The sequence below is a fragment of the Hyperoodon ampullatus genome, assembly GCF_949752795.1.
Source record: "Hyperoodon ampullatus genome assembly, chromosome: 12".
NCBI lineage: Eukaryota > Metazoa > Chordata > Mammalia > Artiodactyla > Ziphiidae > Hyperoodon > Hyperoodon ampullatus.
The window spans coordinates 31,105,757-31,131,502 of record NC_136925.1 but is presented as its reverse complement, the minus strand read 5'-3'; positions in this window follow the sequence as shown (position 1 = coordinate 31,131,502).

Genomic DNA, 25,746 nt, shown 5'->3' with positions numbered 1-25,746 from the left:
TTGAGAAGAACTCACTTGCCTGCATCACCTGTGTTTCTTTTCAAAGCAGCCACAAGTCTGCAATCATATTCCAAGGACCGAGGGGCAGGCTCTACCATTTTTCCTGTTGGGCTGATATTTGGGGCCTCATTATGAGCTGAGGGGTCAAGAATGCTTGATTTGATGGCCCCTGCCTATGGAAGGGGGACCCTAAAGCAGCATGACTGTTAAAATCTGAAGGTCCCCTCCTTCTGTAACTCAGACCTAATGGGAGCCTCCTGTTACATTCAAGTTGACATGACTTAGTCTATAACCAAGTTCATCCCACCTGTTTTTGTCTTAAATAGGCAAATCTTGAGGTCCTTTCTGTCCCCATTGGCTTCTCAGTCCTTTGGAACCCCTATCATATTCCTCAGAGCAAGTTCTTGCCATCTTGGGTATAGGCTTATTCCTTTGGCTTTAGGTCATTGTATTCCCTACTGGAAGTACAGCCTGGCTCCCGGCACTTGGAGAAGAAGAAGGCTTGTCAGTGTCTCATGGCTCAGCAGTGGCAGTGCCTTAACTCTATAGTCTGGGATTTCTTTGCCTCTAGTATTTAAGGACATTTTGTTCTCTCCACTGTCTATGTTTCCCTGGCCCAATATAAACTTTGCAGTCTCCCTTAATGCTTCCTGTGAGTTCTGCTTTGCTTTGTGTATTATGTCTATTTGAGCTTTTCTACAATACTCAGTGTAACTTACAACTGACTCTCGCTACCCAAGCTAATCCCTTTCACCATTGCCAAGCTCTTCCCTTCCACTTTGCTCTGCCTGAGCAGTCCTTGCTTATTGCATTGATCCTGTGTTCTGTATCCAGGTAAGTGTCATCATCAACAAAGACAATCACCTTTACATGAACCATAAATAATTGTGTGTGGAGAATTGGAGTTTCTTCACAAGTCTTGTAAAATGCATTAGCACCAACACAGGCCTAAGCAACCACTGAGGACCATCATACCAGAGGAAAACATCTGGCATGTGAGCTGTTGGCTATTTTTTTTTTTTTTTTTTACTGTTTGAAAATTTTTTATTGAAGTATAGTTGATTTACAATGTTGTATTAGTTTCTGGTGTACAGCAAAGTGATTCATATATGTATATTATTTTTCATATTTACTTTTGGTATTTTAACTGAAAATTTGGTGCTGTAAAGTCATAGACACAGTAAACAAGAGCCCGTCCAAACCTGCCTACCTGGTTTGCTTTTGCCCTGTGGGCCAGACAATGACAGCAAATGACACCGAGGAGAAGGACATGTTGTGCTTTGGACTCTTTAAATAAGCTGTTCACAGTGATTTTACTTCTTACTTTCATTCTAATTACAGCAGTATTTCTGAAATGACCACTCCTGGTGGTTTATTCTCTTAGGTTGCAACCTCCTCTACTCTGGCTTTGTCTCCCCATCTTTCATTCTTTTCCTGAAAGATCTGAGATCTAGGAGTAAGCAGTCATCACATGCTTCTCACTCATCTTGAAAGAGGTTGGGAGCGCTGACCTGGAGGGCTTTCTGCATTCCAGTTAATCTCTTCACCATTTCCCCTGCCATTTCAGCCAGAGTAGAAGGCTGGTGGATGTCTCAGCACCCTTGAGGATGTCAACACGTGGTTTTGAAGTTGGCCAGACCTCCCCATACAGTCTGCACACTTTGCTTATTGGTAACATTCCCAGAAAAGGCCCAGGAAAAGGGCTTCTAGTCCAGTTTCTTTTGGTAAGATACACCCAAACAATGGCATTAAATCTGTCAACAGATATGTATTGAATACTACCATGTGCCAGGCACTGTGCTAGGAGCTTGTCTTGAAGTTGATTCTTCTTAGAACTGCTTTTGCTGCATCCCATAGATTATGGAGTGTTGTATTTCCATTTTCATTTGTCTCAAGGTATTTTCTGATTTCCTCTTTGATTTCTTCATGGACCTACTGGTTTTTCTAGTAGCATGTTGTTTAGTCTCCACATGTTTGTTCTTTTCCCATTTTTCTTTCTGTAATTGATTTCTAGTTTCATACTGTTGTGGTCGGAAAAAATGCTGGATATAATTTCTATATTCTTAAATTTGTTGAGACTTGCTTTGTGGCCTGCCATGTGATCTATCCTGGAGAATACTCCATGTGAACTTGAAAAGAATGTGTATTCTGCTGTTTTTGGATGGAATGCCATGTAGATAACTATTAAGTCCAACTGGTCTATTTTGTCATTTAAGACTACTAGCTCCAGGCAAGACCAACAGACTTTGGATTTGGGGATCTCTCTGTGGAGCTGTTCATTCCACATGTGACTAAGTTAACTAGTTCACTGAAACTACTAATTTGGATAATTTTATTGGTTATTTGGATGAATTGATCAAATGCCCATTTTGGCTTCAGATAACCAGAGTAAACCTTAACTAGTTTCATGTACCAACTAATATACTGTACAATAGTTAAACTTCTTCTGACTTTTTAGTTTTTCAGCAAAGTAGTGGACGTCCTAGATACATGAAAAATGCTTTGGGCCTCCTGGGATATTTCAACAGAATGATTAGGCTATTTGGAATTAATCTCTCACCCTTAACGTCCATTTTGTTTTATAAAGTCAGGTAGGTGGGAATGTTGGGTTATATTTTGATTTGTGTTGAACACGGGTAACATGACACTTTGAACTTTCTGCTTTCCCCAGCAGTTCACTTTTTGCACTGTTTCTCCCTTTCACTGAACCTTTCTGCCAAAAACTCCTCCTTCCCTTTTGCAATGCCTAATTCCTGCTCTGTCCATGAAAGCATTCTTTGATCTTTCTTCTTTTTGTCAGCATTTCATTTTGATAGAGTTGCTCAGTGAATTACTGCATAAATGCTCTTATAGGAGTCTGAAATTATATCCCTGGAGATCTTTGTAGTTTTCTGGTTTCAATGAATATTCAAGTACTTGTCCAAGAAGTCTCTTTCCTACTGCTGAGTAGTTTACATTTTTGCCATATGTAACTCAATTCCAATTATGCACACACACACACAAACACACACACATAGTGTCATTGTTAGTGAGAGGGACACTATTCTGCTGTTAGCTATTGGCTTCACTCACTCATTGACAGACTCTTAATTCATATACTCACATTCCAATATAGTGGATGAGCTACTTCAAAAGGTGATTGTAGCACCATATTCATTCAATAGGTAATTACTAAACATTCCTTAAATGTCAGGCCTTTGTTAGTCACTGGGGTTAAAATGTTGATCAGACATGATAAATGCCCACATTATTAGAAAAGATAGAATTTAATCCAATAGTTACACTAATAAATATAAAATTATACCAATAGCTGGAAAGTAGCAGTAGGTGTGATAGCCGGAAAGCCTACGAGAGACGATATGATCTAGCAAGGATGTAAGAGAAGGCTTCTCTGTAGAAACAATGGTTGAGGTAATACCTGAAAGAAGAGTGGTTACCACATAGGTGGACAAGGTAGGAATATGTTGTAAGATGGGAGAAGAGCATGTGCAAAGGCCGGGGGTTAGGAGGAAAGGTGGCACGTTTAAAGCCTGAAGAACTGGATTAGATAAAACACAATGTGTTTGAATGCATCAGAGAGACATCAAGGAAGCCCAGGTTTGCAGGACCAAGGTCCAAGAGCAAAGGGAGGCACGTTCAGGTAAGCCTCACTTGTGCATCTATTTTTACCTTCCAGCATTTGCTGATCCAAGAAATGGAGAAAAGAAACTAGGTAGATAGGGGCGGCCTGAAGCTTTCTGCAGTTTCACTGGACTGAAAGATAAAAGTTGGAGTTTAGAGTTGCCAAGGTAGCCAAGACCTGAAGGGCTAGGAGAGGAGGCAATTACAGAGAAGTGGTCCAGAAATTCTCTTTGAGGCATTTGCTGAGTTAGAAGCTATGAAAATGTAAGGAGAGATGCCAAGACACCTGACGAATAACAGCATCCAGGAAGATAAAGAGCTGAGCAAGACGTAGAAGCAGTTTCCTGGGTCTGGGAAAGCAGAGAGGCCCACCAAAATAGAGCCCACCAAAATAGAGGGGCACTGGGAAAGAACCCAAGTTTTCAGTTGAGACTCTAAGAGGACTATACTCTAGAGTAATTATATGATAAGAGCAGGACTAAATCAGAAACATATCAGCCCTAACAAAGCTTGACACTCCCCTTTGGCTGGATCAAGGTGGTCTGCCTCTATTCCGCTTGCCAAAAGAAAATTAAAACTTTCCTGAAAAAAAGATACCATCTAGAACCACTATGATAATTACCAGGCATGCCAAGAAACTAGATCAAGTTTCCAAAAACAAAAAGAAAAAAGCATTAGAAACAGACCTACAGCTGATCCAGATATTAGAATTGTCAAGTAAGGACTTAAAAATAGCTATGGCTAATACATTCAAGAAAGAAGATGTAGGGAATTTCACAAGAGGACTGGAATATATTTTAAAAAATCAAATGGAAATTTACAACTAAATAATAGAAGAAATTAAAAACTCAGTAGATGGTTGTGTTAGTTTAGGTCCTCCTAGAAGATGACACCAACACAGTGATCGATGTGCAGGAGATTTATTGGGAGGAACACTTATGCAAGAAGGAGGAGGGAGCAGGAGAAGGTGGAAAGAGGCTTCCAATCACAATGCAGGTCTGATTCCTATGGAAGGAGTGGATGATCAATATAGATAAAGTCTCAGGGTTCAGAACAGTTCCAAGAAAGTTTCAGTCAGGTTGATGAGGAGTCCTCAGGTCCAAGTGCTCTTTTGAAGAGTCCTGCATTTCACTGGAATGGACCTGATTTAGTAGCCCTCTGCGCTAGTCATTGGCTGGGACTTGCCCATGGAAACTGTTGCCTCTGTGTAGACACAGTGGTGGATTCAGAGCGCAGCAGCCAGGGGGAGCGGTCAATTACGGTCCGCACAACAGGAAATCTGACATATTTTCAGTGCCATTGCATTCTACCCATCGGGCCACACAGCTCGACTTCTCCATGCAGGTTCAAGGAACAGCTTCTTCATGATTCCTTGGGCTTCTTTTCCTGAGGGGAAAATTAGACGTGGGAATTAATGGGATAAACTATAGACCTCATGGCTGCAATTGGTCTTGGGGTGTAACGCGCTTACCCTAACCCTTCCATGCTATCTTTTCTAAATTACCCTCATCCTCAGCTATCACCTCAGCAAGTCCTTGTGGCTATGTAGCCTCTATCTCTGTCACTAAGGCCAGTTCATTTGTGTGCCCACCATGCCAGTTTGGGGTTAGCTGATGAGGAAGGCTGACCAGTGTCGTTTTGTCTACTTGGCTGTTCAGTGCCTCTTACGTGGTGGATTCTTTCTGGGGGGCATTAATATGTGATAAAAAAAAATCCTCACCTTTTGGGACTTCCTCGGTGGTGCAGTGGTTAAGAATCCACCTGCCAATGCAAGGGACACAGGTTCGAGCCCTGGTCTGGGAAGATCCCACATGCCGCGGAACAACTAAGTCCGTGTGCCACAACTACTGAGCCTGTGCTCTAGAGCCTGTGAGCCACAACTACTGAGCCTGCGTGCCACAACTACTGAAGCCCATGCTCCTAGAGCCCATGCTCCGCAACAAGAGAAGCCCATGCACCGCAACGGAGAGTAGCCCCCTCTCGCCGCAACTAGAGAAAGCCCGCACACAGCAATGAACACCCAGCGCAGCCAAAAATAAATAAATAAACTTATAAAAAAAATTTTTTTTCACTTTTCATGTTCATGTCCCTATATCCACCCATATGCCGTTACCTCAGACTTGTCTGTCTCTAAACTTTCAGGCATATTCCTTCCAAGCCCCTAACCAGCATCTAGGCCACTAGTCATTGCCTTAAACTTATACAATGTCATATGTCAACTATATCTCAATAAAGCTGGAAAAAAGTAATAAGAAAATTTTAAATAATGGAAAGGATATATCATGCAAAGTTAAACCAAAGAAAGCTGGTATAGTTTTACTCATATCAAAGTTGGAATTTGACCTATCCTGTGCTGACTTCAACACTCAAAGAAAACCAAGTTTTCTAACACTGAACTGCCAAAATAAGTAAATACGTGTTTTTCAAAAATATCTTGAAATTTGTTTTGATGAATTGTCTAAATAAAAGATCAAATAAAATAATTTGAAGCATATTAACTATTTGAAATGCACATTGAGTAAATGCTGATAATGTTATTAATGATGTTCAACGTCGAATGGGATATTTTTAAGTAGGGAAGATCTGTGAAAGTTTAATGATTTAATGTCCAAGTGTGCAAATAAAGGTAAAATTATAAAGCATGCTATATAATTGTTTCCCAAAGCACTTTTCAAGTTTTAATGATAATGCTGTATATAGTGAAACCTCACATTAATTTGGAAAGGAGCATAAAGCTTTGGAAAGCTCTGAATGAATTAGATTTAGACTGACACTTTAGTAAAGAACAATAGTCCATTTACTTGGATAGGAAATAGCAATCGCTTCAACTTTATCCTGTGTTTTAACAAACCATTATCAGACTAACAAGGTGTAACTTACCTTAAGTAGTGATTAAACAATCAGTGCTAGTATTTCAGAATTTGTTTCAAAATTTAAAGAAGGTTGGGACTTCCCTGGTGGCGCAGTGGTTAAGAATCTGCCTGCCAATGCAGGGGACACAGGTTAGAGCCCTGGTCTGGGAAGATCCCACATGCTGCGGAGCAACTAAGCCCGTGCGCTACAACTACTGAGCCTGCACTCTAGAGCCGGAGATCCACAACTACTGAGGCCCACGCGCCTACAGCCTGTGCTCCACAAGGAGAGAAGCCACCGCAATGAGAAGCCTGCGCACCACAATGAACAGTAGCCCGTGTTCGCCGCAACTAGAGAAAGCCTGTGTGCAGCAATGAGGACCCAATGCAGCCAAAAAAAGAGAAAAAGTTAAAGAAGGTTACTGAGTATGACAAAGGAGATCAGGTCAGTGTTAGCTTGAGATGATCCTCAACTTGAAAGTGTTTTATCAGGCACAAGGATATTGGCACATTTTATACATTTGTTAATCTTGTGTGAAGGCTATATTCTGTCATAAAATAGTCTTCATTTGAGTAAAATGGGCAAGAGGCACAAACTCTTATGTCAGGTCTTCACAAAGAGAAACATAAGTCACAAATGGAGCTGTGTCAGCAATGCTTTAGAATTTATTAATTAGATGAGACCACATGTATAAAGTGGCCAAGAGTATGGGCTCTGGAGTCAGACTGCCTGGCTTGCCATCCTGTTCTGCTACTTGCTCTGTGTCCTTGAGTAAGTTACCTAACCCCTACCTTCATTTTCTTACTGTAAAACAGGGCTGATAAAAGTAACCAATAAAACTTTCCCTGCTCAAGTTCTAGGACAAGATTTTAAAAACACAGTGCCTGGCATTTAATAAGTGTTCAATAAGTATTAGTTCACTGTTATTAGAAATACCTGGCATGGGACTTTCCTGGTGGTCCAGTGGGTAAGGCTCCGCACTCCCAATGCAGGGGGCCTGAGTTCGATCCCTGGTCGGGGAACTAGATCCCACATGCATGCTGCAACTAAGAGGTCACATGCCCCAACTAAGACGCACTGCAGCCAAAATAAATAAATAAATATTTTTAAACAAAACTTGGCATATGGTAGACCACTAAACATGCATCTACACACACAATCATATATATATATGTATATCAGTTAATTTATTAATCAATATATTAATATATGTATTAAGATATATTGATATATTAAATCACATTGTATTATATTATACAATATCTAATATTATATTAGATTTACATGGTATTTTTATATACATTAGATATATATTAGACTAGATTAGCTCTCCAGATGTCTTTAATTCACAGCAAAAATATGAAAGTCAAAGGATATCCGTATATGACAGTCCCTTAACATGCCCAGCTTGAGGAAAGATTTATCCCAATAGTTTCTTATACTATTTACTGCAAATCCCTAGAAATCTCTACTAAGGAAGACTCAATTTTATTAGGAAATTCAAGAGTCTAGATGTGCAAATGTTACCTTTTCTTGTAACTATTCACATTGTTAAAGCTTCTCTATGTTGGGAAAAGAAAAGTAAGCAACTCCGCTCATATAAAAATGTGACCCACAGGCTATGTTTACCCTCATGAAAATCTCTGGATAGTTCAAGGGGAAAAATGAGGTGGTCTCAAGTACACATAACAAGAATTACATAGGTAACTGCTTCAATTTTCTATCAAATGTTTACTAAAGGCACTTTCTAAAGCCTTTCATTATTCCTTAATAGATGGCCCTTTGAATAGTGCTTTTGTTATAGAGATTCTCCTGCAATGAAGTTTATAAATGTAATATGGCCTCACTCCCCAGTTAATAGGACAATAGCACATTTTATTAACCTATTCTTTGGATGTTCCCTTGGAGAATCTTCTCATTCAATTTGCTCTCCAACTCTTGGTGATACGGTAGTACAAAGGAGAAAAAAAGGTTACCCACTTCTATGGGTAATTAAGATTTTATTTTTAAACTTAAGTAATACATCTTTTGTAGTATACATATATGGAAAACAGGGTTTTCCTGGCAGAAAATGAAACTGGCCTGGTAAAGATAGATCCAGAGAACCATATATCTCTAGTTAATACTTTACAAAATGCCTGGTACACAGTAAGTGCTAAATAAATAAGTCAGAGCTCTGAGATTGAAATTTTCAGAAACATTCTCTTCAAACCTTTCAATTGTCTCTCTTCAGGGTCCAGCTCAATGTCTGGCTAATTTAACTGAGGAATCAATTTTTAAAATATACTAATGATTGACAATTCTTTTTTTCTCTCTTTTTAGAAAGATATTTGTACCGTTGTGGACTTTTAGTAATAGTGTAGGAGGTATAATAGAATGGTGCTCAAAAGCCCAAGCTCTGGAGTCAATACAGATCTTTTCCAGAGCTGTAAACTTGAATAAATCACTTACCTCAGGTTCTTTAACCCTAAAATGGGGAGAGCACTATTGCCTCAAAATGAGATAACCCATTTAGAGCACTTAGCTACATTATCATGACCAGTGGAAAATCTATGAATTGCTGAGATTCAGAAATCCAGAAATTTAGAGATATTTTAGAACAATGGAACACTTCTAGAGCCCACAAATCATGCCTCCTAAGAAGTTATCTGGGCAGCCACTGTTCATGCTGGCCTCAAAACTACTATAATCTATGGCTTCCCACCTGGTTCCCTATTGTGATTACACTGGAGATGAAAGAGTCTGACATTCATTCACCAATATTTATTCAGCACTTACTGTGTGTCCGGCATTTTGTAAGGTACTAACTAGAGATATAAAAATGAATAAGACAAGGAGTAGATAATTTGCAATTCAGTGTGATTCATGCTTTGGGATCCTACTTCCTCTTTTCCTGCTGGACCAGATTTATTCACTGAGAGGTTCCCTGGAACAATTTACTAGGTTTAATGTAGACATTTTTCTGTAGTTCCTTTAGAGCTGAATTTACCTTAAAAAAATCTAGATGCATTTCTTTTCATTTTTCCAAAGTGGCAAAAGCTTTTTCTCATTTATTCCCAAGTTGCTGCTGGGGTATGACCCCTCACCGCCCAGCAGAGACCCCTAATGAGGGCTGAGTTGGCCATGTCTCATTCTGATGAATAATGGGACTTGTCATCCTTCAGTGCCCTCCAGATTTACTCACAGGTCGCTGGGGACATTGCCAGCAAATAAATCCCCCGATCTGCTATAGGATCTTTTTCTCCCACTGAGGCCCTTCCTGGGGCTTTTCACTGACTCCTTAGCTGGGTTCCCTCAGGCTTATCCAATCTGATGTCAAACCCAGAATACCCTCAGTCCCCCAGATGCATGTCTGCAACAGGCAGCTTTCTAGACTCCTTGGTCTGCTGTAGGCAGAGCCATGACCCTGTGAGTTTCCCCTTTTCACCTCAGTGTCTCCTCAGTCTGTGATGTACTTGTTTGTTAACCTGCAAGAACAAGTTCAATACCCACACGGGCTGGCTCTTCACTTTGACTTATGCTCAACGGAGTTAACTACATCTCCATACATGCAGTACGGTGGATTGAGCCCTCCTGGCCCTTCTTTTTTTTTTTTTGTGGTATGCAGGCCTCTCACTGCTGTGGCCTCTCCTGTTGCAGAGCACAGGCTCTGGACACGCAGGCTCAGCGGCCATGGCTCAAGGGGCCAGCTGCTCCGCGGCATGTGGTATCCTCCCGGACCGGGGCACGAACCCGTGTCCCCTGCATCGGCAGCCGGACTCTCAACCACTGCACCACCAGGGAAGCCCTCCTCCTGGCCCTTCTGAAAGCATCCTTGGTCAACCTTGACCTTGAGTGTTGCTGTTTCCAGACACAGCCTTGGGTCGGGTGTGAAATGGGAGAAAACTGAATAAATCATGGCAGCAGGGCTGATGAGTGGCTTTTTCATTGCTTAGGGTTGTCTCAGGAGCTCTGTGAAAATCTGTTGGTGCCAAACTCTGCCACTGCTACTGTCAGGCCCTTTGCAAGTAAATATTTTATCCTATTACTTTGGAAGATTACTTTTGCATTCAGAGCAGAAGTCTACTGAATAAACCAGAGGTACCCTAAAGAAATCACGGAACGTTGACTTCTTAGGTTTGTTAGTTGTTCTGTGGCGTACCATCCCACGCCCCCTTACAGATGATCTGAGAGCAATTTTTGGCTTTCAGTGCAGTAAGATCAAAGAAACGCCTATCAACTGTTGCCTCTAATCGCTTTAGACAGTTCAAGCTTCTGGAATGCCCCGGCGTATCAGTTTAACATTTACTGTTGTGTGCCTTGTACAAATAGATGCAGTTGAAATTTAAGCCTGTTATAATGGGGGGCTGACCACGTGGAGCAGGGGGAGGAAGATTTCTACCAAAATTGGAAGTGGCCAAATGCCAGCTCCTTAGTTTGCCCTGGTCCTCCTGGCTAAACTCAGGGTACCAGCTCCCATGCATTTCCTTCCGCTGCAAGCCTAGAAGCCCCCGTTCGCAGTGACTACAGACTGGATATTATCTAAACTCTCAGTGAATCACAGCTGACAGTGCTGCAATTTCTAAGCCACAGAATCACTCTTTGAACAAAATGCAAGCGCTGTGTCTTTTCAACCTGTTCTTCAACGGCGGAAGCAGCAGGATTCCAGCACTGTATAATAACTGTCAGAAACAATTTCTGCTCTGTAAGTGAGGTGAAGCAAAATGTCAAAATATTTGAATACATTTCATTGAGGATATCTTCTTTTAAATTAGTGAAGGCTAGAGAAGAAGAATCCCATTCTCTCGCATAATAAATATGCATGGAACCGGGGAGCCACGTGCATTCTAATAAAGCCGAGTCCTGTCTGGTTAATACGTTATAGGTCCACAACAATAAAACACAATTATTACTAGTTAAAGAGATGCCAGTGTTGGCCTTTTACCAACATCCCAGAACATATAATTCATAAGAAATTTAGTAAGGCTGAAGTTGGCCTGTTAATTAACCTATTTTCTGCAATGACTGGGACGGAGGAAGCCATCCAGCATGGCGCCCTCCCAAATGCGCGCATCCTGTTGCTGGTTGGACTCTGCAGTTTGGACTCACCAGCCTCACCACAGGATCCTTGCTTGTGTTCATACAGGTGAGAACGCTGTGGGAGAAGTGCTAAGGGAATATCTTACTCTGTAATTACCATATTTGAAAAAAGAGATTGCAGGACTGTATACACACTGACTGGTGGGTTTAGGGGACTTCTTTGGGAGCCAACAGTTTAGGTAGGAAAACCTGAGGAGAGGGGCTTAGTGACCCAGGGGACTGGAGCAAGATGATGGACTGAGGACATACATTTTTCCTTTTTTTTTTTTTTACTCAAAACCATTAACATGACAGAAAAGATATAAACATGTCATAGTGGTAGTAAACAGGAAAGGGGATCATTTTCTGGCAGAAATTAAGAAACTTCTGGACTATAGAAAATAGAAGGGATAAAACTGGCCAGAGCAGAGAGTGCCACAGTCTAACATAAACCAAGAAGAAACCACCCTGAACTTACAGTTTTCTGAATCTGCTATTACTCCCTAGTAAATGAATAGGAAGAGGAAAAACAGGTCATGGGAAATTATCAGGATTTTTTTTTTCTTTCTTAAAAACCTGCTTTAGAACATTCCCCCTCCTTGCTCTCTCATACTGAACGGTACAGAGCAGAGGTGCTTGCCACCAGCCTCCAAGTCAATAACTATTCTCTAAGGAAAGTGCTGGAATTGGGTGTAGACCTGAGGGAACACTAAACTCTGTGACAGATGTTGGGTGGGAGGCAAAGACATTCATGTCGTCGAATAATATACTTCTTATTTTACCAATGGAGAGGAGGGCTTTGGAGTATGCGGGCATAACCAGGCAGGCTGATGGAGACTCCTCCTCCCCTGCAAGGCAGGAGAGAGGCATGAGGGAGAAACAGAGGAAAGCTATTCTAGTTCCGTACATTCATCAACCTCAGTCATTATTCATAAAAATGATTGGGCAAATAGGATAAGCAGACATTGGGTAAAAACTAACAGTATAGGGGCTTCCCTGGTGGCGCAGAGGTTGAGAGTCCGCCTGCCGATGCAGGGGACGCGGGTTCGTGCCCCGGTCTGGGAGGATCCCACGTGCCGCGGAGCGGCTGGGCCCGTGAGCTATGGCCGCTGAGCCTGCGCGTCCGGAGCCTGTGCTCCGCAACGGGAAAGGCCACAACAGTGAGAGGCCCACATACCACAAAAAAAAAAAAAAAAAAAAAAAAAAACTAACAGTATAAAAGAGAAGAACCAAGTGAACCAGAAGAATGACTGGAAACAGAGGTAATTCAGAGTGAAAACATTAAATCAGAAAAAAACATTAAATCAGTCCTAATTAGTATCGTCAGTGAAATTCTAAAGTATATTTATCCACAAAAGTAGAACACACTGCTATGAAAAAGGAACAATCAGAAAATGAAGAATTCTTGGAAATTAAAATTTTCATCGCTGGAATTTAAAAATTAACAGTGGGCTAAATAATAGAAAGGACTTAGATAAAAATATATTACTAATCTGGAAAATAAAGTTGAGGAAATATCTTAGAACATAAAGGGCGTTAGAGACAAACATATTGTAAGAACTGAGTTCAGGCACTTGTCAGATCAATATCTAAGTTCCAACATCCATCTAATTGGTATCTTTTTGTACGAGTCAGAGAGAAGTGAAGAAATAATAGAAAAAAATTTCCCCCAATGTAAGTCACAAACTTCAAACTGAAAGAGTCTATTGAATGGTAAAGAAACTGAATGGGAAAATGAAATATCTGAGCTAAGATATTTCAACAGTAAGAAATTTGTTAATAAAATTTACTACTTTAATAGTTTAAAAGCTAAAAGCTGTGTTAATAGTCAAAATAATACGTTTGTACATATTCGTCATTACTATTCACAATATGTTGAGTGGCTAAGACTAGAAAAGTAATTAGTAGATATAAATATTGGTGAGTAAACTTAAGGTTTCAACCTACTGTCGATAGGAAAAAGCAAATTAAAACCACTCAGTATGAACACGTGTTCTTCCAATGAGCATTTAAAAGTTTGAAAATGGGGGAACAGGCAGTCTCAAACATTGTTGCTGGGAGTGTAAAATGGGAAAGCTTTGAGAAGGTGGAACTTGGTGTATCTACTGAAACTTAAAATTCGGAGATTTTTAGAGAGAAGGTATTTTTCTAGATATTTACTGCAGAGAAATATTTGTGGGTGTGCATGAAACTTCACGTGAAGGAGTTTCATTGCCATATTGTTTATCCAAAGAAGAGAAAGGCAGCAACCCAAATGTTAAAAATAGAGAAATGGGTCAAAGAAATGAAGATTATAACTACTGAGACATAGGATGTAGTTGCAAAAAAAACCTGAAATGTGTTTCTTTGAAATCCCCAGAGGAACAACAGCGCGATGTTTGGAAAGGGGCGAGAGAAACACTGGGGTTGTGGTCTCTTTCCCCAGCCTGTCTGGTCTGTAAGTTGCTGCTGCCTGTGGTGGGCAACGGTGGCCATCTTCTGTATTCAGAATCACCCCAAATTCAGAATTCCAAGGGAAATTCCCCTGGATACCTCCCGCTTCAAACATCACCCCTCCCGCCAACTACAAGGCTCCCTCGAAGAAGGGACAACACAAGTTGTTCTTACCTTCCTTCTCACATTTTGTCTCCATGTTCTTCTGCCCTCCTTCAGCTCTCTCACCCCTGTGAAGCCCGGGTGCTGTGAATGGCACTTGAGAGTGTGCTTCCTTGAGCTTAGAATCTAAAGAATTCTGTTTGCATCCGTTCCCCTCCCCCACCCCTCAACTATGAACTCCCTTCACAGTAATCGATGCTCCTCCTGTTTAAAAATCAGATGGAGGAAGGTCCACAGAACAGAGCATCTTTAGTTATTTGTTTATATCATCTCTTGCAGGAAGCAGGACTTAAAAGAATTCAGTGAATGAGAAATGAAGGAAAAAATTGAGATGTATAATGAGCAGCTTGCATTGTTAAAGTGTTTTTCTTAAATAAAAATCTGCAGGGCTCTGTGTTTTTGTAAGTTCCCTAGGTGAGTCCCTTGAGGACCACGTTAGGAACGGCTCTCCTGTTGAATGTGTTCTCCTTGGTAGCAGAGCAATAGTGATGGACCAACGAAATGGACTCTCCTGATTCCAGAGCATATGTGGACATCTGGCATCTGGGTGGCTGCTTGCTTAGAGTAAGAGAAGCAGAAAGGGAAAGATGGGCAGAGGAAGCTCAGACAAGAGATGATGGAGCCAGCTGTTGGCTGAACTCCTTTGCAGTGCTTTTGAAGCCTGGCTGCACTCCCTGTCACTGTGGGAGGTTCTCCAGGGTCTTTATGATGATCCCACTTCCCTTATCTTGCTTTGTTAGAATGGGTATCTCAGCCTTAATCTCACCAGAGGGGTGAAAGTTGGTTCTTGGGACGGCAGTTAAAAGAATTTTAGATATAATAAAATCTTATTCCTTAATATTTAATTGCTCTCATTAGGGAGAAATTTAATCTAAATTTTAATTAATTAATCAGAATGATTTAATTTAAATTCATTGATTAAAATAAGGTTTTCTCCCTAGGGGAATGATAGAGAAAAAGAAGGTTGAGAAATATGCAGCATGACCTGACTGGGACAAGTACACTTTTCCCTAAATATTTAAAAAACAAACAAACAAACAAACACAAAGGAGAAAAGAAAAGCAATTCTTTCCCTCAAAGTTCCTAAGGTTCTTTTATAATATCCACAAAAGTGAATGTTAAATTCTATGACCCCAGTCCATTCTTAGAGCAGCAGGAAGAAATCCACATTCATATCATCCTGTCAGAGAAAGAGAACTTAAAATTGTCTTATGTCCAATAATCGATGAGCCATCTAGCATAGGTTCAAGTTACCCAAACATTGATCACCACTTCTCTGTTTTGCACTGAAAATATCGTAAGATCAGCAAGCTGATATGACAAGAAATAAAAATTGACTATAAAAATAATAAGTCAATCCCATAACTATTTTATAGCTTTTTTTGGGGGGGTTTAGGAAAATAATATTCTTACTCCCAATATTGATAAAGCTTTAGAAAAAGGGACTTATTCCTCCCTGTGTTACCATAATTTTACATGTCATTCTCCTCTGACTATGAAAAAATTATCTGCAGGAGTTTGAAGGTTCTGTTAATGTGTGTGTTGATTTAAGGTAATATAGCCTTTTATAAAGCCAAACTAAAGAATATACTACCTATGGAAGAAAACAAAAAGAAATTGTTTTGTTTGGACAAAACAATAGGACAACTCTCTTCTCTGCATTATAATGATGTCCACAAGAATCATTTGAATTGGAAAATAAACCAGGTAATGAAAGCCATTATTCTGCCTCATTAAAAATCTCCGCCACTTGAAGGGATATTGGTCCTACCTACTTCTACATAATCTTAATCATTTTATTGTTGTTCCATTAGAACTGTTACCCTCTTACGCATTCAAATAGCTGCAGAACCTCTTTAATGATATAAATGAGACTCTACTTGGATCCTCTCACATGTCTGGGTAATTTTAATTCTAGAGTATATTGTGGTCTCTTGGCTAATTGATTAAGAGGCTCTTTTCCGTTCCATTCACCTCTTTTAAAATTACCTTGAATTCCGAAAGCAGTAAAAGTGATCTTTCAAGTTGCCTTGTTCACTCCTCTTGAAATAAACTATAAATACTTACCTAAAAAAACCCTGAAATATGGGGTATTTTGAATTTAGTAGGAGACACGAAAGGAGTGCTAACGGTAGGTAGACTTCTTGATTCATTGGCTTATCTCACCTATCCAAAATAAAAATATATCTAACTTTTCTTTAAAACTTTCACTTCATTATAGGGTAAAGTCTGAGTCCTATGTGTACTTATCAGTATTAGGTAGCATAAATGTCACAGATACTTATTTATAAATCAATAGGAAATATTGCCAGCTTAAGACCAAAAAAAAAAAAAAAAAGAAAAAAGAAAAAAGGAAAGCTTGATTCAAGAACAGAAGAGATAAGAATATTGAATATTTAGGGTCTTTCTCTGACATTACACATCAGGAATTGCAATTATTATCGATCACCCATGCCATAGGTAGGCATCATTTTTGTTCATAATAAGATTCCTTCCTCAGTAATGACAGGATTAGGATGGAGAGCCTATATCATACCCATCTGAATGAAAAGGGTCTCTTTCAGCGGCAAGTAACAGAAAATCCCAAAGTGTAAGGAAATTTATTGGCTCCTGTAAAGCCCAGGGGTGGAACTGGCTTCCAGGTGCTTTGGGTGGAAATTTCCCTTTTTCTCTTAGCTGGGCTCTGCTCTCCTTTGTGAGTTGGCCTTGTCTTCTTCAGGATCTATTCTGTGGCAAGAAGACTGGAGAAGAGATTCTGAACCATGCCTGCCTGGACCCACAGCACTTGTTCCCCATTCCCCTGGACATGCTTTGACCCCTAGCAATGTGACTTTACACTATGTCTGTTCAGACTTGTGGTACCTTCTGGTCCCACTTAGCTGGAATCCTAGACTATTTCTTATTGACTAACTTATTTTATTTTTTCTAGACATCTATGTGACATTCTATGAGCACCAAACACATGGTTGTTTTATTCTTTAAAGATCCATGATTCTTGATCCTGGTTGTATAATTAAACACTCAAGGAGTATTTAAAAAATACTGTTGCCCAGGACACACTCCAAGGCAAATAAATTAGGACATCTTGGAATGGGGCTCAGGCACGGTTATATTTAAAAAGCTCCCACAGCCATGATTCTAATATATGTCCTTAGTCAGTGTTATGTTGGTAAATATTTAACAGTCAGCTCTCTGGAGTGGAGGGGTGGGGAGGAAGACGCCCTGATTTGTAGGGTTTGCTGATTTCCATGGTGTAAATACTCCCACCATGGCCAATTCAAGCTATGAACATGTGACGATGGGAAGAGATGTGCACATCTGGCTCTGGTGAGTTGTGACCCGTCTCCAGCACACGATACACACTGATAGAATAGGTTTGTTGATTAGTAGCTATTCTTTGCAGCACTTAACACTATTGACTAATTCCTTTTTCCTGAAAAGCTGTCTCCCCTTGGTTTCTGGGATACATCATTTCCTAGTTCTCTTCCTGTCTCCCTGGATGTTCTTTCAATTCCCATTTCAGACCTACCATCTTTTAACTGAACTTTACATGTTGGATCTCCTCAGTACTTGATCCTGGGCTCTATTCTCCTTACCCTAAGTTCTCTCTTACCCTTAAGGTCTCATTCCTGCCCTTGCTCCAATTCCTATCCATGTAATTCATGACTGAGTATTAAGCCTTCAGCAGTGACCTTTCTCCTGGGCACACCCCAATATCCAACTGCCTACTCCTCATCTCCACATGGATGGCTCAGGTCTCCCTGAAATTCAACATTATAAAAATGGTGCCTGTGGCTCTTCCTTCATCTTCCTAAATCCCATAGCTCCCTAGTTTTCTCTAGCGAGTGAATGGCACCACCATTCACACCGTTGGACAAGCCAGCATCCAGGGAGTCACTGTGGACACCTGCTCACCTTCATATCAAACGATCACTACGTCCTGCTGATCTTTATTTCCTTAAATTGTTCTTGAAACCATTCACTTCTCCCCATGTTCAGTGCTGAAATAAACCCTAGAGGAGAGAGAGGCTAACTTCCAGAGAGGTGCATGTGAATGAACGTGAAGGATGAGTAGGAAATTGATGAAGAAGAGGAGGAAGGTATTCTGGGCAGAGAAAGCCACATGCCTACCTTCACCACGACAGACTCCTCAATGCCATTTTGCATCTCTACCTGCCTGTCTACCAGGCATCTCAAGTTTAATGCCAGTAAAGTGGAAACTTGATTCTGCCCACATCTCTATAATTTGAACTATTCTTCCCTGTCTCGGGAAATGGCCCAACTCTCCATCCACCAGTTGCTAAATGCAAACACTTAGGAATCATCATGTTTTCACCCCCACATCCAGTTCCTCAGCAAGGTTTATTTGCTCTTCCTAAAAATATGCCCCGAATAGGTCTACTTTTCCCAACCTCCACTGCTATTACCCTTGTCTAAGCAACTGCATATACCGCTAGAATCATAGCAATACCCTTCTAAGCAGCCTCCCTCAAATCCTTTTTCAACATAGCCCGATGGCTTTTATAAAAATAATCAGATCATATTTCCCCTTAAAGTCTTCCAATTGCTTTCCATCATACTTAGAATAAATTGCAACTCCTAGCCCAGCCTATAAGTCTCTGCACGACCTAGACCCAGACCACCTTTCGTGCCGTGTCCATTGCCAACCTCACTCCAATCTCCACTGGCACTGGCTTTCTATCTGTTTTACAAACACACAAAGCTCCCTTCCCCCTCCACAGTTCCCCTCTCTCCAGTCTGAGGAACCTTTATTCTTGCTGTTCCTGTCCTAGAATGATCTGATCTCAACTCTTCATCTCCAGGAAGGCTTTCCTGGGCCATACAGACCTAATTAGTCACCAGCTTACCCACACATCTTACTGGTCATCATATCACTCTGTTCTGTTTTCTTTACAGCACTCCTCATTATCTGAACACTTATTCATTTATCTGTGTACTCCCCTTTCTCTACGAGAATATGTTCCCCCTTCCATCTATAGTAATGGTCTCCGTGGGTGCAGGGATCATATCTGTCTTATTTATCCCTATTTTCTCTAGAAATGTGCCTGGAATGTAGTAAGTCCTCAGTAAATACTTACGGTTGACAAATATTTACTGTTGAAAATGTTTCCAAAGACGGGGACAAGAAAAAAGTAACCATTTACTCTAAATGTGTCTTGTTCAAATGACCTATGTGACCTCAGGCAATCAGTTACATCCCTTCTTTATTTGGTTCCTTACGCTGTAAAATGCAAATAATATTTCCTATATATTTGCTAATATAAAGAATTTAACTATGAGAATACAAAGTACTTTTGTAGCATAAATGTATGGTAACTAAATATGTGGTAGGGACACCAACTATTAAATAATGGTTGTCCACAGCCCACATCCCCTCTAGCTTCTAAGGATCCCAAGTCTTGGCCTGATCATGTAAATCAAGGTAAGGAGTAAGGAGGAAATTGAAGAGGAAAGGTGGTTAATGGGATTTATGTTGCAGATGGAGAGGATTACTCATTGAAAAGGGGCAAAAAAGAAAAAGAAGGGCAAAGAGAGTGGGGAAAAATAAGAGCTAGAAAGATTCTCTGGCTAAATTGGAGGGTGGGTTTTGGAGAGAGGAAAAGAAGGAAAGAGCATTAGGATCAGCTCTGGCACAAGTAGCTCTCCATGGGAAGGCAGGGGTGTGGAGAGGGAGAGAGGATTTCGCACAGATTTGCTGTGGCTTATGAGTCCTTTTGTTGGCACTTCCAGATGACAGTAAAGACTTAATTTGATTTCCAATTAATTTTTTGGCCACCAGTTTGTTTTCTTTACTGTAAACCCACAGCCCCTTTCTGGGGCTGACCTTGGGGTGAGAACAAGCCGGCCTGGCTTTGTGAGGATTTTAGAGGGAAATGTAAGTGTCACCAGCTGGCCCCTGGTCATCTTCCATATGACACATCCCATAGACTTAGCTGGGAAATTGTGTCTCCAATGCTGCAACTTGCATGTGGAAGAATGGGAAGATAGAGACAAAGAACTCAAATAAATGAACTTCTTCAATGTCGAAGGCACTGGGCTAGGAGCATAGGGACGGCTATTAACTTGCCACAAGGTTATACAGCCAAGCCAGGATTTTACTGGGCTCAATCTGACTCCAGAAAAGCCTTATGACACAGGGCCTTCTGGCCGCTGATAATGTTAAGAAACTTTAGTCTTGGCACTGGAAAGCTGGGTGATGAATCTGGCTTTGGCTTTTACCAGCCATGCAACTTTAGGAACAACATAGAAACCATACCCTCATTTCTAAAATAAAATGTCGAGCCAGGTCAGTGCCTTCCAGACACTAGTGTGAGAGGCAGCGTCAGTCTGTAAGGAAATTTTCATTGGTCAGTGAGTGTCAAATTAAAAAAAAAAAAAGATAAAGTTACATCTACATCATTATATATTTGTAACTGGAAGATTGCTAAGCGTCTTTTCTTGGAAATGAATGTTCTATTTTTTATTATAAAGATAATTGTATTTTATGATAGCATGGTGATATAGATAGTATTTTTGAAGAAAACAGTTGTCTTGGCTTAACAATATAAAAAGTTCCAACCCTTTTGTTGGTCCATCAACAGCTATGAATTCATTGAATTAGATTATTTCTTTAAAAAAATTTTAAAAAATTTTATATTGGACTATAGTTGATTTACAATGTTGTGTTACTTTCAGGTATAGAGCAAAGTGATTCAGTTATACATATGCATATATCTATTCTTTTCCAAAGAATTAGATTATTTCTAAAGTGCCTTCCAGCTTTGAAAATCTTGACTAGGGAGGAGAGTTTCAAACTCAAATGCTTGAAGAGTTTATTCAGGCAGTTAAATATTGAGTTCAGCAAGGCGTAGGACAACAGGTGCTAAGCTGTTTATAGCAATCCCACTGTAAGATTTACTAGTTACACTGCCTTTTAGAAAGCATTGCCCATCTCAAGCAAATAATAGCCAAATAAATGTGTCAGTGGCTAGTGCGTGACTGCTGGCTGCCACTTTTCAAACCCTGCTTAGTTAATTTCTAACAGTTTTCTTGCAGGTCTAATAGTCTAAATTCCTGGTTTCAATCCCCCACAAAAATATTTAAGCACATAATTATTTAAAAAATTTTATTCATTAGTTAACCTGGCAATAAAATTACATTATATCGTGGTCTGTAAGTGCTTCGTATCATTCTGGAGATTGTTTGACAACAAGAGCCTGTCTTTATAAGCTATTATATGCAGGCTTTTTGCTTGGGTAAAGATGTGGAGTTGGGGCCTATTTAGAGTGTTTGAAAAAACATAAGTTGAATTTCTGTATTGACTGTGTCACAGCATCTGATTGAACAGCGGAACTGCTAGGTCTCATTCTTTACATTTTTATTTTACGGTTTCTTCATGAATATGATAATATCATACCCCCAAAATTAATGAAATAAGCAGTCGGGCTACTGTCTGCATTATGAAATCTCAAAAGCAAGAATTGAAGCTCCTCTAACAATTTTCTAATTTCAGGAAGAGCAATGCAAGCTTTTTACCATTTTCCAAAAGTTTTAGCTTTGTGGGTTTTCAACTGTATGAACTATTGGAAAGTATCCTGTCCTGTAATGTAGCTTTAATCCATCTTCCTTTCTCAGGGGGGAGAAAAAAAAGAATCAGTTACAAAAGAAATGATATCATGGAGGTATGTAGAATGAGAAGATGTCATCAACCTACTTAAGTCTTTGTTTTGAGATATGATTGTAGACTAAGGGGAGCTTCCAGACACGGTAAGCATCCAGCTCCTTTGGTGTTGGTTCCCACAAAAGTCCAATAAGGGGAAAAAAACGTGATGGGTTTGAGCATGATTTGAGTAACACTGAGAGACAAGAATAGGAAGCTTTGAGAGATAAATGACCCTGAGTCTCTTGTTTAACGGTGAGGTCCTCCTAGGATAGGGGGGTCTCTGAAGGTCCCCAGCGGGCTAGTGGCAGAGCAAATATGAGAGCACTCATCTCTCTGCCTTGTTAGTGTTCTCTCTACTACACCAGATTCATCACTAGACAATAGTTGTCCTTAACCATTTTGGCGGGTTTCAGCCCCTTCTAGTCTTTAGTCTCCGCTGTGATTATCCTTAAAGTTTTATCCTTGGTCCTATGCCCTTCGACCCATCTTTTAGATTTGAGCCTCTAGGAGAAGCCCTCTCTAGCTGTGCTGACTCCCCATCCTTGCCTTTGTATTGCTACAGTTTTCAGAGCTACCCATTGATTTATGTGTATTTGGGTATTCTCAGTTCTGAACCAGCTTTCCTTTTGTAGTCTCGAGGCATGGCAATCTTTCCTGATTTTTCTCTGAGTGTCCAGGAGCAAAACATATTGACACTTAAGGCCACATTTCCCAAAGTGGGGTCCACAGAAAAATGAAGTTCCATGGGGTAATTCCATGAGCTTCTATTGTTGTGGGGAGTGAGTAGAAGAAGTATTCCCTGATTGAATACATCTAAGGAACACTGGATTCAAATATCTTCAGACACTTTTCCCTGAATGATTTCCCAAGACATGAATTTCCAAGGGGGTGTTATAGTAGGGCTGCCGGTATCTATTAATATTTTACTTTGGAAACCTTTTTTTTTTTTTTAATTCCAGGAATTTATTTACGAAAATTCTAGTTTTATGACAATGGTAGCCAAATACTAGTGCATAGGGTAAAACCTGGGGAGCTTAGCAAACATTCAGATTTGTAGGCCTCATCTTCTCAGTGAGTGATTCAATAGTTCTTCCAGGGAACTCAGGAATCTGCATTTTATGAAGTATCCCAGAGCAGTGCTTCCCAAACTTTAACTTGAATGGGAATTACCTGGGATTTTGTTAAATGCAGATTCTGATTCCATAGACCTGTGCTGGGGCTTTAGATCCTGCATTTCTAATAGTTTCCAGGCGAAGCTATTGTTTACTGGCCCGAAGTCCACACTTAGAATAGCAAGGCTGCAATGATTCTGACCATCCGGTGTTCTCCACTTCTGTTATTATCACAAATGTCACTGTCTTCTAAGATTTCTGTCACTTTCAATTCATGAAGTGTTGCCTTATTGGTCATTATTAATTTCAGAATTGTAGTTTCCTTCATTGCTTATTCTACCATCTGAGAGGTAGAACAGTTAGCAAACACATCAAGATTTATCAGATGCTCTTGTTCTAACCTAATGTGACGTGCAGATAGCTGCAGTCTTCATAACTCACTATTCTATCACTAATCTGTGTCAGGATTTTGGTCTGACTCAGGTATTGCCATCCAGTCCTCCAGTCCTACTGATGCTGGGAGGAAAAAATTTTCCTCTACCCTTCTAGGTTCTTCTGGCTGGTCTAAGAATTAAAATGACATGAGAGAGATTAACGGGAGAAAATCAAACAAAGTGTAATAGCATATATAAATGGGAGAGACCCAGGGAAACTGAATAACTCCCCCAAACTGCTGAAACCCTCACTTTAAATAACATCTTCAGCTAAAGATAAAAGAGGTTGTTGGGGGTAGTGGTTTGGGACTGCAAGGGGGAGGAAGGCAATTCATGTGGAGATGAAAAAGCAAATGTTTGGTAAACAAATACTGGCTGGGCCATGCAGAGACAATGGGACACAGAGTGGGCTCTGATTTCTAGGTCCTGCCAAATTTCCCCCATCACACCTAGCCCTTGTTCATTACAAGTATCTCTGGTGATAGCTCTATTTTGGGGACAGGATCTCTGTCTAAATTATTTTAGGCAGTTAGGGGGATAGTCAAAGTTTCTTCCTGAGTCTTTTGGGCCTTGATCGTTTTCAGTTCAAAATAATCCTCGTGCCAGAGAGACATTTTGGGGTGGCATATTTACCACTACCTTTTTTGCTATTGTTGTCATGTATTTGCCTTCTACATATGTTATTAACTCCATAACCATTATTAATGTTTGTGTTTGTAACAGTAAGTTGCTTTTTAAAGAAATTAAGAAATTCAGAAAAGAGAAAAATAATCTTTTATATGTGTTCACATATTTACTATTTCTGACCTTCTTTCTTCCTTTGTGTATATTCATATTTCCATGGTATTATTTCCTTTTACCCTGAAGAACTTTCTCTGCATTTCTCATAGTGTGGATGTGCTGCTGCAAAATTCTCTTGGCTTTTGTTTATCTGAAAATGTCTTTATTTGACCTTCATTTCTTCCCTTTTTTTTTCTTTTGAAATAATTATAGATTTACAGGATGTTCCAAAAAATATATACAAGGCAGTCCCATGTATCCTCCCCCAAAATCTACCTTCATTTTGTGTGTGTGTGTGTGTGTTATGCGGGCCTCTCACTGTTGTGGCCTCTCCCATTGTGGAGCACAGGCTCCGGATGCACAGGCTCAGCGGCCATGGCTCATGGGCCCAGCCACTCCGCGGCATGTGGGATCCTCCCGGACCAGGGCACGAACCCGTGTCCCCTGCATCGGCAGGCAGACTCCCAACCACTGCGCCACCAGGGAAGCCCTGCAACTTTTAATTAGATTGAGCTCACCTGTGATTAGCCCAACCCCCAGACTCGTGTGCCACCACTGTGGTTTACGTCTTGTCAGTATTTAAGCAGGGAGGGAGTTAGGCAGCAGTGTCCGATATTTTTAGTTGACCTTTGGATTCATCTCCGGTGGGGCAAGTGCAAGACTATGTGATTGCTCTGATTTCAAGCCCTTCTTCATTACATTTCTTTGCATAATTCAGAGTAGGGTTAGGTAGGGATGGGAAGAGAAGAATTGTCAGGCAGTTTGCATTTGAGTCTTTTTGAGATTCGAATCCTTTCTGCCAGCCCAGACTGTCAGAATGTCCCTGCGAAGTCTCCTCATCTATGGTGAATCTATGACAACTTCTCCATCTATCGTCCACAGATCAGGCATCTGCCCCCAGAGGTGGAAGCATCTACCATTCTCTTCTCACCCTTGTAGTGCTCGTTTCTCTCTGGAGCTCAACTAATCCAGGCTTCCTTGCTTCCTCTGTTCTTTGCTAGCCCCACTGACAAGTGTAATTTTTAAATTTTCAGGTGTGTTGTTGTTGTTTTTACAATGAGAACAGAGGTCTTTTGCTTCCATCTTTATCCTAACCATTTTAAGTAATCACAAAGCAAGCGAATACTCCCCCCACTTTTTATTTGAAATAGTTAAACCTAGAGTACATTTAATTGCTACATAAATAATTCTTACTAGCAAATTTTTGAATAAACTCCATGACTATGCACTGGATAATGGTTACCATTCAATTTTCCTTGATTTCTAGGTAACAGCCGAAGTCCATCTTGAGGCATATGAAGTCTTTGCTGGCTACATTGGGTGTCTAGGGCCATTGTTGATTCTGTGTGGGGTGGCTGGGTACTTTAGCAGGGATAATTTCTGTTACTACTTCCTTAAGAGCTTTCCAAGGAAAGAATTCCCTTGAGTATTTTCCCCTTTACCATTCTTCTTTTGCTTTTACTATGTAACTAAAGCAAAAAGAGAAATTACCTAAGATAGAATCTCACCCCAAAGCCACTTCCCATGACTATCAGAAGCCTTTAATTTCTTCTTGACTCTTGGAGAAAAAGGTAAATATCTCTCTTCCCGTAAGTTTCCCAGCTGGAAATGACTACCATTAATGTCATTA